Source organism: Amblyomma mixtum, chromosome 5 (assembly GCF_055824585.1).
Source record: "Amblyomma mixtum isolate Tamu chromosome 5, ASM5582458v1, whole genome shotgun sequence".
Lineage (NCBI taxonomy): Eukaryota > Metazoa > Arthropoda > Arachnida > Ixodida > Ixodidae > Amblyomma > Amblyomma mixtum.
The window spans coordinates 71,497,841-71,515,428 of NC_143016.1; the positions used below are offsets into that span (position 1 = coordinate 71,497,841).

At 47.1% G+C, this 17,588-nt stretch overlaps 1 protein-coding gene across 4 annotated transcripts in view; it reads right to left on the reverse strand.

Moving 5' to 3' along the window:
- Positions 1 to 10,072: 10,072 nt before the first annotated feature.
- LOC149342620 (uncharacterized) overlaps positions 10,073 to 17,588 on the reverse strand; it is a 28,074-nt gene continuing 20,558 nt past the window's right edge. For 3 of the 4 annotated variants that reach the window (XM_089544996.1, XM_089544998.1, XM_089545000.1), the window contains one exon: positions 10,073 to 10,629. The gene's annotated coding sequence lies outside the window, so the exon portion shown is untranslated. The remainder of the gene's footprint in view (positions 10,630 to 17,588) is intronic. The other variant, XM_089544997.1, reaches the window with a different exon arrangement.

Here is a 17,588-nt window from a genome sequence, read left to right on the forward strand (position 1 = left end):
ACTTTCTAAACCGCAGGTCCAAATACCGGCGGTAATATTGGTCTTTATTTATGATCATTTTCAAACTACGAAGCATCCAAACCTATAAAAATACGAATATTTACCAAGAAGTTAGAGAAAAGCCTAGCTATGCACAAGACCAATCGGGTATACTTGGTATCGCGAAATTTTCACAAATCGTGACTAGCAAGATCATCTACGCGGGTGCGCCCAAATCAGCAAATGAAGGAAGGGCACCTTGACTTGTACCGCTACCAATGAGACTGATGGCGTTGCCAACTGCATCGTCGGTGCCGTGATGTCAACGAACTGTTTGGGCTTTGAACTTTTGGAATGTTTCATCGTGCCTCCCTTCCCGGCAACTCATGTCGAAAAATCGAGGCATGAGTCACGGAGAAATCATATTTTTTCTTTTGATGGGAACAAGCAACGCCCGTGAGGTACTTCACGTTCCTTCAAGTCCTTCTAGTATCCCTGCTGATGTCAGCGGACGGCCAACTAACAACAGAAATGAAGTGCAATGATTTGGCCGTAACCGCAGTGACTAAGACGGACACTAAATGCGCCTTGGACGCATTCGTCAAGGATTCGATGAAGCTCTCAGCGCATGGTCCGTTCGTTTGGTGGTGACAAGTGAAGTGGGCCACCACTATGCCTATGCTTTCAACAAGGCTCAACGTGTTCGGCCACAATGCTTTTGGAAAGCCACGGCGAATGGTCCTGCGCACAATCGCCGACCCGGCGTATGGGTCCACCTGTCCCTTTCAGCATGGGCAAACCAGCCACATCATGTTTGACTTTCTTGACTCGTGGTTTTCGTGTTGCAAGCTTCTGTGAAATGCGCCCTCAGGTACTGTAGGTCTCTTGGTCGCTTTCGGTTAGCGTCACTGTAAAGCTGATGAACAGTGCTTTATGCTTTATGTGTGGTCATGCATGCCTCTACCCTTCTCTCTAGAGATCACCTGGCTGAGCGCTGTGAACGTGTCTGTGGACTATGAAGTGTTCCACTCGGTGGTTATGTGGAGATTTGTACTTTTGTAAAGACCGCTGCAGAAGCTGCAACACATCAGTTAGGTAGGTACGACAAATAGATGTGAGCCCAACGCGGTGGCTTAATGGATGTAGCCTTTCGCCTGCAGAGCCGAAGAGCCCGGGATCGAATCCTTGTCGGGGGGGGACCGCGTTTAGAAGAAAGCTAAATCCTGAAACTTGACGTCTGTGTAAATTCATGTTAAATAGCCCTAGTCCCTACAAAGTAATCTGAAGACTTTTGTGTGGCATACCCTAAATCTTTTTCCCATTTGCAATGTGCTACATTGTGCGGTACCGATTTTTGACAGTTCAGTTTCGGAGCTTTTCTAGCTTATACCATGACCTTTCGTGTTGACTGAATGCCAAGCTCTTCGCTGATTCCTCCGGTGAGTCGACGTGCATACCCACGACAGTGAGTCGCAGCAGTCTGGGGCAGCATAACCTCAAAAACGACCACATATACTACCGCTAGAGTCCCTGGTAGTCGCGGCATGCATAACTACTTACCGATAGGGTAGGGAGTAGCAACTGCAAAATACCTGTCTGGTTCCTTCTGAGCTTGTGTGTTGCGTTCTGGAAAACATAAGTGATCATACGCACGTTAGAAAGCTTTATGTGCTTTACTTGTAGCTACTTGGTCCGTAACTTTATCCATCTCGCAATCAAACTACCGCCTTCCTCCCTCCCTCGGCTGAACGCTGATTCATGCGCGTCACTCCACCAATGGTTCGTCACTCAGGCGCTGCTGCAGAGCCCCCCCCCCCCCCCCCCCCCATTATTTCAATGCCGCTCACCATTATCCATTTCTGTGGAGCTACCATAAACCAGGGATGATAAGCATACAATGAAAACATGCTCAGCACAGCACACTGTGACCAAACATACATTGCAACATATATCACGCTCTTGCCAGTCTTCGTCAGATATCTGCACCCAAAAGAATGAGAGCCCTCAAGAGCGCGTCCTCACCCTCACCACATGTATGCTTACTCAGTGAGGTGAGTGTGAGGGAGGATTGACGCAAAATCTGATGGTGAGGATGAGGGAGGGAAGAGGCGGTGAGCAGAGTGTGAGGTATGAAAAGATGCGCCTGAGCGGCAAAAACATGAGGTCTAAATTAAAGGTTGAACTTAAATGAAGAACAACGAGCGAGCTGCGGAGAGGATTATGATAGGTGTAACACTAAAAGACAGCAAGAGAACAGAGAGGACCAGTGCACGTTAATTGCCCGAGTTATAGAAATTTGCCATCCGGGCCCAGCCTGTTTCAAAACATGCAAGAACGGCGACTAAAGCAAAAAATAAAGAGGTATAGTTAACAGGTGGCCTGCTTTATCCCCATGGCTCATTCACTCCGAGCTGTGTACTAACAAAACACGAAATGGGAGGTTGCGATCGAAAACACAATGCAACTTAAAGCAGCAAGCACGCTACACATTGTTTCTTACAGGAAGCTAGCTGAAACAGAGGAGCCACCAAAATTGCACCGATCGATCTGATGCCCATCACCCAGGAAAAGCTGCCCAAGCAAAAACATGGCCCTTTTACAAAGGAGTCACGGTTGCGGACAAAAGCATTTTACGACACAAACGACGGCCAGCAAGGATCTGTCATCGGACACCAAGAGCGACGGTATGGTGGCAACCGAGTTGAGTGAGAAAGGATAAGGAATACCGAAGGCGACAGGAGAAAACTAGGGGCGACCAAAGGGATCTGAAATTTGCAAACCCAACTGCGTACTTTGCGTTGCCTACAAGGTATTGCCAATGTAATCACCAATAGAATCAGGACAACTTTGGACTTCAATCAACCAAATAACCAGGCAGGCTCTCCTAAAGGCTATTCTTCAATTGACAAAAACTCATACTATCAATCAGATAATAGAGAAATGCAAAGAATATATTCAACCCCTATATATAGCCTTCATAGATTACTTGAAAACCAATTGACCGCGTTGAAACCTATGCAGTCATGCAGAAATTACAGTATCGGGGCATGGATGAAGCTCATCTTGAAATACTCGGAAATATAACGACATGAAAGCCACCACAGTCCTCCTTAAAGTCAACAATAAAATTCCACTGAGAATTGGTGTCACACTGGTAGATACGATCTCTCCGATTCTATTCTCTATCTGTTTACAGGAAGCATTCAGACATCTTGATTAGGAACAGTTGGCTAGAAGAGCAAATGAAAAAAAAACGAAGTAATCTGTGATTCACTCATGGCATTGCCTTGCTGAATCGCTCAGCTTCTTTCACTCGCCAAACTATTCCAATTCTGGTTACATCGCAATTCTGATTCAATTCCAATTCTGAGTTCATTGTATCTCACTCATCAACCTATTCATATTTTATTCAAATTACGATTTTACTGCTATTCATAATTGCATCTCAAATGCGTAGAACTTTCAAAGGACCAGGGATAGCTTCGCAAGGTTCGTTTTCGCACAGATTTTCGCAAGTTTTTTGCGAGGCTGTCTACTATACTTCTTGCATTGAGCAACTCGTATTTTCCCCAAGCGCTTCTTTCGTTCCTCTTCCCAGTTTGTCCTCTGCGGTATCTTATTCACTCCGGCTAGGGTAACAGCGCAAAATTTAATTTGTCAATGTGTCACATGGAGAGATCGCTGCGATCTGTCTTAAGTGATGCGATTATCTTAAGCGATGCGCTACTGCACCGGCAGAGGGATCTCTGTAATTATTGCGCATGCACGATCGGAGACAGACACTGCTCTCTTCGCCAATGGTCCATGAGTAGGACACCGCACGCGGCACCAAACTGATGTCAACGCCGCTCAACAGTAAGCATATCTCAACCGTCTACCTGAACACATGCCCGAGCTGCCAACAACACCAACCTACACTGTATCATTTGGTTTGGGCCTGCGCAACACCACCCGGCGTCGTCCTTCTCATAACCCTCCCCACTCTGCCTTTTGGAAACATGCCCTGTTAAAAACGGAGCCTAAAGACCAACGCCCCGTCATCGAATGTGCCGAAGAGACAGCGGTAGGGTGGCTGCGGTGTGAGAGGGGTCATGGACTTGTATCCCTTTTTCTTGAGACCGCTGTGAACGGCACGAACACGAAAGACACGCGACAGCTTTCTTTGGCGGGCCTACAGGATCGTGGCGGCACATGGAGCCCTGGATTGAGGGCTCCACTCAAGAAGAGACGCACAGTATAGCTTTCAAATAAAAGTTTTCCCTCGTCATCCTCCTACCACAAACCTGGATTAAGCGCACCACAGATAGCACTAGCACAACTCTCTCTTACCAAAAAGACGCTGCACGGGTGGCGTCCACCGAACAATCTTCAGCCTTTTAAAGTATCTTTGTACGACGCAACGTCACACCAGGTCTTAATGCGCCTCATTCCAGAATACTGCTGACGATTCCTTGATCACGTGCTGTGTTGAAAATTTTCTTCCGTTATTTAAAAAACTACTGAAAGAATTTATCTTTAGTATTGTAGTTAGCAAGGGAATCTACCGGTAGAGATTATATATAACTCAAGGTATTCGCAAATTGGGTGCAATGCAAAACCACATTCGCTCGCATCACAGTCGAGAAGAAGCCGAACCGGCAAAGTGAGCCCGAACTTTTTAATAGCAATTTCAAGATGTGTACCACCCCCTCTCCTGGCCTTGGAGCTCCTGACCATTTGGGAGCAATGGGAGATCGTCCGCGCTCGACAGACCCGGCTAGGCAGAAGATCGCCACTGACCGGGCCGCCCACGTCATGCAACTCCATCAACGTATGAACGATTAGTGCAGTGGGGAGTGCAGGGAACAAGGGACCTACGTGTCCCAAATCCCATGGTCAACAAAGTTATTTCTCTCTCTCTCTCTCTGCGACAAGAGAGATGTGATGATGATGATGATGATGTCCTCGGGCTTAGTAGCACGCATCCACGGCGGGGGATCGGCCAGGGGGCAAATCGGGTAGAAACGCACTCATGTAAGATATTCTTCTTATTCTTCATCCTCTTAAGAGTAGCACATGCCCACATCGACTGATCAATTCCTTTTTGTAGCAGTATATGTACCGCCTCGCGCGGATATCACAGTATCTCTGGCTTTGCTCACCACTTGTATCCAGACTTCATCCACTGACAAAAATTATCATTTGCGGTGATTTTAATGCAAAAAACATTTTATGGGGTGGCAATACCACTGATGCTAGAGGAACTCATGTTGAAGCTTTTGCGGCTTCTAATGCCATGGTTCTTCTGAATAATCCGGACTCTTTACCAACTTATGAGACTCCATACGCTTCCAGTTGGATTGACATTAGTCTCGCTTCACCTAGTTTGCTTGCAAAGGGCTACTCCTGGGAAGTCATTCCTGATTTATCTCTTTCCGAACACAGATTTATTACATACTCTTTTCTTTCCCAACCGTTGTCGCCGTTCAAGCGGCTCACCAGAGCCAGCTCCAGCCGCTTAATTGCCCAGTTAACTTCGTTGCCTTGGTTCAAATCTTTTTACAATTATCAGTTTCATTCGGCGTGTGCTCTTGATCATGTCCTCTCAAAAATTAACGCCACCTTTATGTCACTTTACAAGAAAAACTTGCGTTTGGTTAAACCACATTTTCCCGAGGGTTCCATTTGGTGGACGGCTGATTTGAGCATGGAGAGGTCCCGTGTGCGCGCTCTTCGTCGCCGTTTTCAACGCATTTCAGACCCACAGCTGAGAATTCTTCACCGTTCAATTTATTACAAAGCTCTTGCTAAGTATCGCTCTAACATCAGAACCACACATGATAGTTATATAAAAGAGATCTGCTCCACAGCTACACGTAAATATCTTTTTGGTAAGCCATATAAACATGCTTTTGGCAAGCTCAGGTGCCCTTCCATTATCCCTCCTCTACGGTACGCTGATGGCACATATACTGAAACGCTTCCTCACGCTATACAGTTGCTCCTTCGTACTCACGTCGCTACAGATGATTCTTCCCGTGATCTGTCTTTTCATACTCATGTTCGGGACATTACTGCGCAGCCTTACAATAACTCAGTCCAAGATTTACCGTTCACTGCTACGGAGGTCGAAGCTGTCATCAATTCATTAGATTTGTCGTCTTCTCCAGGGCCTGATCTTATCTCTCCCCGTTTTGTTGTCGCCTTGTTTAACGCTCATCCCTTGTTTTTCGTCTTCCTCTTTAATTCTGCCTTGCACTTGGGTTACTTTCCGCAGACATGGAGAATTGGAAGAATTACTTTTATTCCCAAACCGAACAGACCAAAGCACCTTCCAAATTCTTACCGACCGATCTGTATTAATTCGTCTTTCGGTAAGGTGCTCGAGCGTTTACTATATGGTCGGCTGTATTACTTCCTGCGCCAAAATAAATTACTTCACAAAAATCAGTATGGTTTCACGCATGGTCGCAGTTCTGTTCAGGCTCTATATCATTTGCGGGAGTTCTTACATAGTTATAAACAACAAAAAATTCCTGTGGTTCTAATTTCTCTGGATTTCAGAGGAGCATTTGATAGTGTTTGGCACCCTCTGGTTTTACATTTTTTACGAAAACATCGTTGCCCTCGAAATCTATATTCCCTTCTGGAGTCTTTCCTTCATAACCGCCATTTGACCTATCAATCTCCTTCTTGTACTCTTTCTGTGCCTTCTTCCCTCGGCAGTCCGCAGGGTTCACCACTTTCGCCACTGCTTTGGAACATTTTGCTATATGATCTCCTAAACCTTCCTGTGCCCTCACCTATCCACATTCAGGCATATGCAGATGACACCATTGTACTCATCCCTGGCAAACCTAGCCGCGAGTTGTCAACGCTGGGCTCAAATGTTTTAACTAATCCAAAACTGGTGTACCACGTCCCGCGTTCAGTTAAACCCAGAAAAGTGTTCTTATGTTTTGTTTTTTAATGGAGCTCCGGCGTTACACAAGCGTAAGCCGACTATTCGAGTAGACACTTACAGTCTCAGGTGTGAACCGAGTATTAAATTATTAGGTGTTGTCTTTGACTCTTACTTAAGCTTTATTCCCCATGTTAATTATTTGCAAACGAAAATTCTCGCATCTACCACCAAGCTCCTTAATCGGTTCCATTTCCATTTTCGTGTTTCTCCTTCTCATATGCGCCAAATTTATCATCAGGTTATTCTCCCTACAATTACCTATGCCGCCCCAGCTTGGTGGTTTCATTGCCCCCTTTCTCGGCTAAGAGATCGTGTTTTATCGCTTCAACGAATTCCCCTTCTGGCTCTTACAGGTGCCTATCATACTATGCGAACCGCTGCTCTTCATGTTCTTGCAAACGTTCTTCCTCTGCCTATCTACCTGGGCCAGTTATGCGCAGAGTTTATGCTTTTCACGTTACGTCAATCCGTAGTGTACGGCAATACTTTTTATGATCCCTCTCACATTCAACCTTTATTTGATCCCTGGTCAGACCATCCCTCATTAAAATTTAAATTTTCTTTTGTTCAACTTAGTTCTCAAGAAGCTGTATTCTTTCCTTGTCAACGTGCCCTGCATATTTACACTGATGGGTCTTTCACTCCTCGCTTAGCTGGTGCAGCATTTGTTGTTCTTAGCTCAACACAAAATATTGTCCATGTACACCGTCTCTCTTTAGAACCACCCTCTAGCGCCTATGCCGCTGAGCTTGTAGCCTTTCATTCTGCTGTTGTTTATGCTATTCACAACACTCCATCTACGCCTGTTCATTTTTACACTGATTCTCTATCTCTGATTTCTGCGCTGTCTTCAGTTACTTCTTACAATCCGACTATTATTGCAATTAAGAAAGATCTCTATCGTTTGTCTTCTTTAGCCCCATTTCTTTTATTTCATATTCGGGGTCATTCTGGAATCTTTGGAAACGAGTCAGCCGACCAAGCTGCTGGTAGTGCCGGCCAGTTTGGAAGTTTACATATTTCTACCCTTTCACGCCGTTGCGTTCGTTCCCGTTTGCATCATTCTTCACTTCTTTTATGGAGCATTTTTTGGCGCGAGAATAATGGTGGCACTGAACTATTCAATTGGATCCCTGATACACTTAACATTCCCCTTATTCGTCTACCCAGGAATCCTCTAATAACGTTACTTACTGGGCATGGTAGATTTCCGTTCTATTTTAAAAGATTTGGCCTGTCTCCGTCTTCAACTTGTTCCTGTGGATTGTTATGTGAAAATATCCGTCATTACTTCCGGGACTGTTCCGTTACTGCTTATTTAGTTTCTCGTTTAAAATCTCTTTGCTCATCGGACATCACACCATCTGTTTACCCCTCCGTTCTCCGAAACCCTGCTGCTTGTGCTCTTCTCCTTCAAATGGTTCACCTCATAAGTAGTACAATTCCAAATTATTCATGCTGATTTCTCTCTTTCCTCTAATCTCTCTTCCCCAAGCTTTGCACAGCGGAGCGCCCCGTGCTCCTTTATTGAGCATAGGTGGCTTTGTCGTGGCGTGACTGTGACTGTGACTACGTCCTTGACTGTGTGACTGCGACTCTGTTTTGACTGCGTGACTGTGGCTGTGTCCTTGACTGAGTGACTGTGACTTCGGTTTTTTTTCTTTTGTCTTGATTATGTTTTTATTTTTCTGATTTTTATTTTGTGGCCGGCGCTCAGTGCTTTCTTTGACTGTTACGGTGACAATGACTTTGCAGTGACTTGGGTTTTCTCTTTTTTTTATTACTATTATTTATTTCGCGGACTGCACGCTGTGCTTTGGTGGCTATCTGCCTGCGTCTAACTTATTATGACGAGACTTTTGTTTCCTTTTCTTATGAGTTTTTTTTTAATGCTCTGTTTTTCGCTTAATTTTTTTTCTCTTCTTTGGAACATTTAGTGATTTTTTCATTCATTTTGAATTGGCGTTAAGCCTGGCAAAGCATTGCTGGTCCAGACATCCTCTCTCTTTCTTTTATGTTTTTACCTCTTTTTTGAGAGGACCAATAAAAGGGTAAAAGGGGGGGGGGTTGGAAATCTGTAGTGGCATGAACAAGGAAATTTCCATACTCGATTACGACAAAATATCGGAGCCAAGCTAGAATTTTGAAAAATGTATCGATGAAAAACGACGGTTAAATAAGTTAAATAACAAACATAAGCTGCATTGCTGTAATCTCTTTTGTTTTCGCTATTCCCCAAATGTAGCATTTTCTCCTGCACCAAAGTTGTGCGCACCAGTGGACGATCACGTTATTCCAGTAAAAGCCACCGAAGCGCATGGAAAAAAAAAAAAACAAAAACTCTCTCAGAATCGCTGTTTGATTTCTACGCAAATTATTTGCAGAGGACAAGAAGAATAATTATCTTCTTTTCAGCTGTTGTTTCTTCTTTCTTTTTGTTCCGTCGTCCCCTTCAGCAGCACGTTCTTCTCGCGGCCAGGCACCACGTCCCTCACGCGTTCCTCTAGTGCACGGCAGCCGCCCTATTCTGAGCTCCAGCAGCTGTTCACGACGAACTACGCCAAGTAAGAGGGCCTTTTTATTCGCACCCTTATTACGTCCTTCACAGCGTACGCAAATTGCAAGTTAGACCGGGTCATTCATATAGCTGTCTGTCCGGTGTGAGCCTGTGGTCAAAGTGCGGTTCGAACCGATTAAGCGGTGATCAGTAGCGGACTTCGAGCCAGGTTTCCGGAATGCAACGGTGATTACGATTCATCCTGTAGGATGGAGTGACTCGACTTCCGGCAACACTTGAGCGTTTTCGCTGCTTTGTAACGTATACGCTGTGATCGAGCAGTTCAGTTCGGCTGAGCTAAAACTTATGCGATCACCTTCAAACGACATCACAGTGCACTACGCAGGAGAAACTTTGCTTCGAGAGAGAGAACAGAAAAAACTTTATTCACACAGAAATTCGGGGCACGCCTCAGGGTCCCCGCACGACCCCACTGCACTCAAGTGTTTATGTTCCGAAGGTCCTCAACACTGGCAGCACGGCCGGTGGCGATGGTCTGCACGGCCGGGTCCTCCGAGCGCAGCAGGGTCTTCCAGTCCTCCCAGGTCTTGAGGTTCTCTGTGTCCCGCGGGGGGGGGGGGGGGGGGGGGGGGGGTCCGCCGGGCAGAGGGAAATGATGTGGAGGGAAGAGGCGAAAGGTTCTGGGCATAGAGTGCATGCCGAAGTTTCAGAGCATTTCAGTGGCCATATTTGTTGCCGTCTTCGAAGAAAAAAAATTCGCTGTGGCTTAGCTTGGTTAAGCCCGGTAATTACGAAAGCAATATCCGTACCTACACCATGGTTCAGCTGGTAATGTAGCTGGTGGTGGTGCTTGTGGTTAGACTTGTGGCGATGCATCGGTTATACAATCCAATCCGAACCAATCCAATCCAATCTAATAAAATCTAATGTAATCTAATGTAATCAAATCCAATCCAATCCAGTCCAGTCCAATCCAGTCCAGTCAGGCCGCCGTTCATGTGCACCGCCGTCGCACACGGACGGGGCGAGATGGTCGCCCAGCTCTTCGCCGCGACGTCACAACACGTGTGGCGCTCCTGGCGGAGAGAGCGGGAGTTAGGCCGCTGTTCATGTGCACCGCCGTCGCTCAAGGACGGCGCGAGATGGTCGCCCAGCTCTTCGGCGTGAAGTCACAACACCTGTGGCGCTCCTGGCGGAGAGAGCGGGAGTTAGGACGCCGTTCATGTGCACCGCCGTCGCACACGGACGGCGCGAGATGGTCGCCCAGCTCTTCGGCGTGACGTCACACAGAGGTCATGCGAAAGGTCATTTCATGTGCACCGCCGTCGCACCGAAAAGGCTTGAAAGTGAAAGTAGTATTGCTTTCGCAATAAAAAGTTTCATATTATTACTGTTACATGTAATGATGACGGTTTGTTAGTACTGAAGAGGCAGTTGTAACGGCAGGATACTAACAGTAGGCGGGATTTGTATGATTTCAGGCTAGTGCTTCTTCATTCGCAAGGCTTCATTCACAACGTAGCGGCGGCTGGCGCTCCTATGAGCTGTTTCCTGGTGGGGTCACTACCGCCTTCCACCTGGCTTGCCAGTGCGTATGGAAATCTCAGTGTCGCCTCTTTGTATTTCATATCCTAGGTCCTCTTAGACTAATCTGTACCTTAGTGATTTCCCAATCTGTTAGCTTTCATTTATTTCCTCCTACATTTTAATTAATCTCCGAAACACTTTCGCTCATCCATGACGCCCCTGGTTGATTTCAGAGGAGGATTCTCATAATGCATTTCAAAATGACTTTGCGATTTTCTTGTTTTCCCTGCCCCAGGAGCAAATATTGTCTGCATCGGTTACATCTTCTAGTCTGTAACTTTTCAGCCTCAAGCAGTGACTCAGAAGCTTGAAAAATGAAGCGCTTGCACTCCATTTATTACATACTGGTTAGGCACCTTATTAATCTAATAAAAAATGACTTGTTTTCAGCTTACACCGAAACTGAAAACATAACCGTGGGCGACCATTTGGGCGTAGCCGCGCACAACCCACGAGCCATGCGAGAGCTAGTCCCGTCCCAGCTTGTCATGAAGGGCGCCACCAAAGGGGATTGCGAGAGAAGTCAGCGGCCCAACATTGGAGACACCAGCGAGGTACAAAACGCTGTCTGCGTTCGTCGCCGCCGTGGCTATGCCCAACAGCCGCCACCTACAAGGTCTGCAAGTCACACAGCTCTGTCCCTGCTCACGGCTCAAGGCTGCCGATGCCACCACACAGGTATGTGACACGTACTCACCGGCTTTCCGTTAAGGCAAGCAAAGACAGTAAACATTTCGGGGACGTTATTGTAGAGCTCTTACGTGGCTTTCTCCTCAACAAGGGTACTTCAATTGTGCTGAATCATTAGCAACACAGTCGAACCAAGATTTATCGATATATCTATAATTGGATGTGCAAAAAGCGGTGATAGATACCAATATCTGTAACCTAGAAGCGAAAATACATTGTGCCCATGTTAGTGACGCGCTACTTGGGGCGACGTGCTTCCCGCCAGTGTGCTTTATTCGTTGCAGTGTCCTGAGAAATCTGGACTTAATGCTGTGCCGCCTTGTCCTAAATTCTTACCTTCGAAGCAACTTCGGACCGTGCTTTAGAACCAGCGGCCGCCTATCATGTCTAGTCCCTTTTGCAGTACACTATAAATAGAATAATCGCAAATTAAAATCAAGGTGCAGCTGGTTTCGGGAGTGCCTTAGTCAGCGAAGCACGCCGCGCAAGGGCCGCCGATAGGCTTACATAAGGTTGTTTGCCGCAAGAAATAGATGCGGGGCGGAAAATGAATACCAGAGACAGACGACCATATTAATGCACTCCATACTAGCACTTCATCGCAAGGTTTCTCATAGTTACAACAACAGTTGCCCAAGACTGGGGCGCCGACTAGTCTGTTTTTAACGCTGACTTTAAATTCATCTAGAGGCGGTCATCAACTGAGAAGACCCATGTATTCTTGCTTTGACTGTCAGTCCCTACATCTGGGTCTATCGCTCTTCAGTATAGGATATATTTGGCGTAAAATATTTTTACACGATTTAAAATTCGTTTGGCCGTTTCTATTAATTGTCACTACCGCCACTTGGCTTAAAGCATGATTAATGTTCCCACTGTTCCAAGAGGGCTGTTGTGCGCCTTCCCTCTGGTTAAAGTGTCCACCAAGACGTGGACACCTCGGCACAGCAGAGGTGTCTCGGCACAGCAGAGCTAACTGCATATATTAAGGCGAAAGCCCTTATACGTCATACTGCCGTTAGCAGCCCTGTCGGCAGATCTGTCCGCGCTTTGGCGTCACTACTTAAAAGTAACTGCATCAAGGGTGGGAATCGAACCAAGGCCTTTGGCAATTGAAGCGCTGACGCTACCACTCCGCCACAAAGGCTCAAGGTTTAAGCATGAATAAAGGCGCATCTAGTGAATGCATGGGTTTCATAAACAATAAAAGGAATAAAAATAAAAACAAGGAAAGAAAATAACAAAAATAATAAAAATAGAGGGAACAAAAATGAAAAACAAAAATTGAAGAGAATAAAAACAAAAATAAGATGAAAAATAAGAAAATAAATAAAGTAATCTCTGCCTCTCCCGTAACCAAGAGTAGAGAAGCATGAAGTGTTTACAGGCATAACACGAAGCGTACGCGCACACGACGAGAGGCAGGCCTGACAAGAATGTTCGAAACTCTCGAAAGTGCGTAGAGGCGAAAGCGTTTTCCGCACCACTTTGCCTATGTGACACTGGTGACGTCACCACTCGATTACGTCACACATAATTGATGACGAAGTAATGACAAGTTACTAATTAGTGACTAATTACTGATTAGACTAAATTCAAGGAGAGGGCTGAGTCGGGCTGGTTGGTTCATGTTGAATGGTACGGCAATACTGATGACTAAATACTGATTAACTGCTAATTAATAACGCTTAAGCTTCGCCTTTAGGAGTGGAACGCAACAGCGTGTTGTAGCGCTGCCAGGCAGTCTACGGAACGCCACGACCCGTTCGGCGCGATGCCTTGCCCTTTGAACGCGACGCTTTTGGAGGAAAGAAAATTACGCAGTAATTCTGTCATATCGGTGGACACCCGAACCGCAACGTACAGGTAGCGAGGAATGCCACCACCCGTTCGGCGCAACGCCTTGCCCTTTGAACGCTTTTTGAGGAAAGGAAACGGCGCAGTAATTCTCTGTCATCTCGATGGAAACCCGAACAGCACCGTACAGGAAGGGAGGAACGCCATCACCCGTTCGGCGCGCAGCTACCCGCGCTTGTATGCCGGTCCTGTAGGAGGGCTTAGAGAGTCTCGTTAAATCTCGTACGGTGCCCGGATGCTCTCGTTTCAGTCCCTGGATGAGTGTTGGTGGTGGTGGTGAAAAATCTATATACAACTGCGGAGTTTGGGACACCCAGGTCCGCGGGCCCCCAGTGGAATTCAGTGCTCGGATGTTGGCTCTCGGTTTCGGCGTGACGTCACCATACTGCCGAAAACGGGAGCTAAAAGCATCTCACTATTAAAACAAACTGTGCGCTATGAAACGCTATCGCCTTGCAGCACTTCAGAGAGGCAAAGTACCCCCTGAATTTTTTTAAAAATAATTTACATTAGCCTTTTCTGGGCTCTCGATCTGTAATGCCTCCAGGACAGCAAGGATTCGGCTGTCAAATGGTTTCTAGCAGTCCATTTAGGCTATATATATGTGTATATATATATATATATATATATATATATATATATATATATATATATATATAGAAGGTATCAAAACAACGCAGCTTTGTGGGGCTGATTTTTCAAGGAGGCTGATATGCGAAAAAGTCCGGAATCAACTAACGCTTAAGTGAAGCCAGACCACTCTTGTGCGATGAAAACTGTCATGTATTCGTTTATGTCTCTTGTTTCTCGAATAACTTCCAAGTAATGGCGCGCACTTAACGTTTTAACTGAAAAGAGTGATGAAACACGATCGAAATTATTTAGCGAAAGTACCGCGTGCGGGATGATGCTGAAGATACAATTTGTGAGATTGCAGTTCAGGACGTTTAGAAGAAAAAAAATTACCGACGATTACGTGACTTCCTAATGCGAAATTTGAGCGCAGCAAATAAGCTGTTTCACCTTTTCGATAGATTGAGGCAAAGAAATCGAGCAACACATGTATGCGCTATCACAGAATTTTTTTTTTATTTTTCACACGTATTCCTTTAACAAAGACTCCACTAACAGTTCTTGACAGTCATGAAGGAAGCTTTGTGGTAGGAGAAATAGACTGATATATGTTCGACTTGGTACACCAATGCTTGATTCTCAAAGACGAGATCTATACAAGTGCCTCGCGAGGTTGTCACAGCCGTGGGACGCGTTACGAGCGAGAGGAACGGGATGTTCTCCCGCATAAGTGTTAGGAAATTGCTGTTTGTCTTTATGTCAACATTAAAGTCCCCCACTACTAACATCGGTGTGGATCAATGGACGGTTAATGCGAGTTGCAGGAAGTGCACGACGTCTTTCGTGAGTGCGGTAGGGGCGAAGTAGGCAGCTACTACCAGCAAGCCGTTGGGCAACTTTGCGGCGCACAGTTCGCCAACTTCATGTGACGTGACAAACATTTCGACTGGTATTGCAGAGAGACCTGTGCGCAAGTAGATAGCGACTCCCGCCGCTCTGTTGTGGTCTCTGCGAGCACCACAGCAGTATAGGAAATCTATGATTTCGAGAGGCTCTTCGGGATCCATCCAGGTTTCAGCAAAGCAAAGTACAGAGGAATGGCGCACAATGTGATCGTGGTGTACGTCCTTGGCATGTGCGGCAAGGGAGCGTACGTTAAGAATGTGGTTGTGAATGATAAATCAAGTGCTGCCAGCGAATGACGCGTCCATTGGCTGTCTGCGTGTGTTACTGATGTGTGGTTAACATGTTAAGCTTCGCCTGTAAGAGTGGAACGCGACAGCGTCTTGCAACGCTGCCAGGGAGTCCACAGAACGCGGCCAACTACGGGACACTTATATACCCACATCTCTTCAGTCGGCAGATCCACCCAATCTACCTCCACCTAACCCAGAACTTGAAGCCGACATCACCTTAAACGAAGTCCGCCGAGCACTCTTTAGTATTCGCCGCTCTACGGCGCCGGGGCCGGATGGCATAACGTACAAGGCACTACTCAATCTGGACGATGTCTCCCTCCAGGAACTCACGGAGCTCTTTAATAACCACTGGCAAGCTTGGACGCTCCCATCAGCCTGGACCCATGCCAGCATGCAATTTATACCCAAACCGGGCAAAGCCCTCACTCTTCAAAATTTGCGCCCCATCTCCTTAACGAGCTGTGTCGGCAAGCTCTTCGAGCATGTCATTCTCAATCGGCTGCAACCATTCCTAGGAACAACAGGCTTTCTCTCAAACGTTCAATTCGGCTTCCGCCCAAACATCTCGGCGCAAGACGTACTTCTCGCGCTTAAAAAGTCCCTCTTTTGCACTAAGCGTCGTACAGCCTCTACGCGAGCCATACTGGCCCTGGATATCCATAAGGCTTTCGACACAATAAGCCATGACCATATCCTCACGACATTAGCCACCACGGGGTGTGGCACCCGCATATGGCAATATATTCGGGCCTTCCTTCAGGGGCGCACGGCAGACCTCCACCTTGGGGATATTGCCTCCCAGCCTTTCCCCCTGCCTAACCGGAGAACCCCACAAGGGGCGGTTCTATCACCTTTACTCTTTAACATTGCCCTAGCGCCACTGGCAAAGGCCCTTGCTGCTGTCCCAGGGCTCCACACAGCCATATACGCAGATGATATAACCTTCTGGACAACGGGAGGATCCCTTGGAACAGCCCAGGATATCCTGCAATCTGCCATAGACATCACCACCACTCATTTAGCAAACACAGGCCTCCGTTGCTCTCCAAATAAATCGGAACTCCTGCAGCTGGAACCCCTCCCCAGTGACCCCCCGATTGAACTGCACATGTACGGGAATCCAGTGCCCATTGTGCCTCAGGTGAAGATTCTCGGCCTTGTAATTAAGAACACACTCGATGCAACCGCCACCCTTCAGCTCTTGCAGAGACAGACCAAACAGGTCGCTGCACTTATCAGGCGGGTGGCAGCACGCAATCATGGGCTGTCTGAACGCGAGACCCTCAATATGACAAATGCACTAATCATTAGCCGCATTACATACCACCTTCCATACCACATACTCACTCAGCGGCAAACACAACAGGCAGACATCCTAATACGCACGGCTGTCACCTCTGCCTTACGTCTTCCACGAACGGTTAGCACGAAACGACTCCTGGCCACTGGTACCCACAACACAGTGATCGAATTAATAGAGGCTCAACGCACCAACCAATTAGTCCGCCTGAGTCGCACGGAAACAGGACAATGCCTACTGCGACAGCTACGTCTCAATCCACCAATTCCCACCCCAACAAGTCCTACACCTTACATGATTTCTCTGCGCACGCAGGATCACATATATCAGAAGCCCCTACCGCGCAATATGAGTGCTAGTCTCCATCACGGTAGGCGGCAGGCACGAGCGAGCTATTACACGAAAACTTACACCAACCGCTCCGATATCCTTTATGTCGACGCGGCACAAAATTCTAAACCAGGATATTTCACGGCAGTCGCAGCCTATGAAGACGGCACAGTGGGGGCCGCCGCCACTATTCGAACTAATTCGCCTGCAGAGGCGGAAGGAGCCGCCATCGCACTTGCTCTGGCCCACTCCATCATTGACAAAAACATAACAGAAATTTGCACAGATTCACAGGCCGCGTACCGCCACTACCTAAAGGGCGTGGCGACTCCGGCAACACACCGTATTCTTACCACGGCCACCTCTCTCGACCGAACGGTTACTCTGTCGTGGGTCCCTGGGCATGCCTCGATCCCCGGTAATGAGCGCGTTCATGCGCTGGCCCGAGAACTCTCCTCCCGGACCCCGGAGGATCAGGCACCCAACCCTGCGCAAGAAGCCCCTTCGGTCCTCTCTACATATCACCAAATTACCACATTTTACAAATTCAGCCGCATGACACTGCCACCACCCCACAGTACCTTGTCGCCCTTATCCAGCGCCACATGGCGG